Source organism: Morus notabilis, unplaced genomic scaffold, assembly GCF_000414095.1.
Source record: "Morus notabilis unplaced genomic scaffold, ASM41409v2 C11273797, whole genome shotgun sequence".
Lineage (NCBI taxonomy): Eukaryota > Viridiplantae > Streptophyta > Magnoliopsida > Rosales > Moraceae > Morus > Morus notabilis.
In genome coordinates, this window is record NW_010384031.1 from 1 (window position 1) to 649 (window position 649).

General features: G+C 25.3%; 1 long non-coding RNA gene across 1 annotated transcript; it reads left to right on the top strand.

Moving 5' to 3' along the window:
- The first annotated feature begins 89 nt into the window (after nucleotides 1-89).
- Nucleotides 90-430, top strand: LOC112094813. The gene is made up of 3 exons (XR_002903689.1): nucleotides 90-141; nucleotides 229-261; nucleotides 397-430. It is a non-coding gene; the product is annotated as an uncharacterized LOC112094813 (long non-coding RNA).
- Nucleotides 431-649: the final 219 nt, after the last annotated feature.

Sequence of the window (649 nt, forward strand, 5' to 3'; positions counted from 1 at the left end):
ATCTTTTCCTTTCAACTGGTCATTCTTGATGTGGAGACTAAGAATTGATAAGTAAGTTCTTTTATTTATTGTTTACAGGCTTTCAAGTGGCACATAATATTTCCTGCTCACTCAATACTTGTCTTATGGTTACTTTTTCAGGTTTGTTATACATAAATCAAGTAAAAATAAAACATAAAAATAAATACTCTCTTAAAACTTATTTTTCTTGTTTTTTTCACTTTACAGGTTAAAAAACTAGACAAAGCAAATTATGTCAAGGTAATTATATAATATGTTTCTTTTTTTTAGGGTTATAATATGCCCTTTTGGTCTTTCAACTCAACTACATGTTGTGACAGTGAGTAATGAAGAACTGTTGATATTGAGACAAGTTTGGTTTTATTATGTATGCAGGAAGCAAGCGCAACTTTTTATCAATTTCTCTGGAAGCTTTTAACATTAGAGTTTCTCCTAGTTCCTTTCATATAACAAATTAGTTGCAATTAATTAATTAATTAATTTACAATTTTTCCTATGTGTAATATTATTAAAGTATATTATTGTTTTATTTCTTTTTCGGAATAAAAGCAGTCAAAGTAAATAAAAAAATCATTGCTTATATTAAAGAATACGAAGGTTTTTTTTTTTTTTTTTTTTTTTTTTTTTA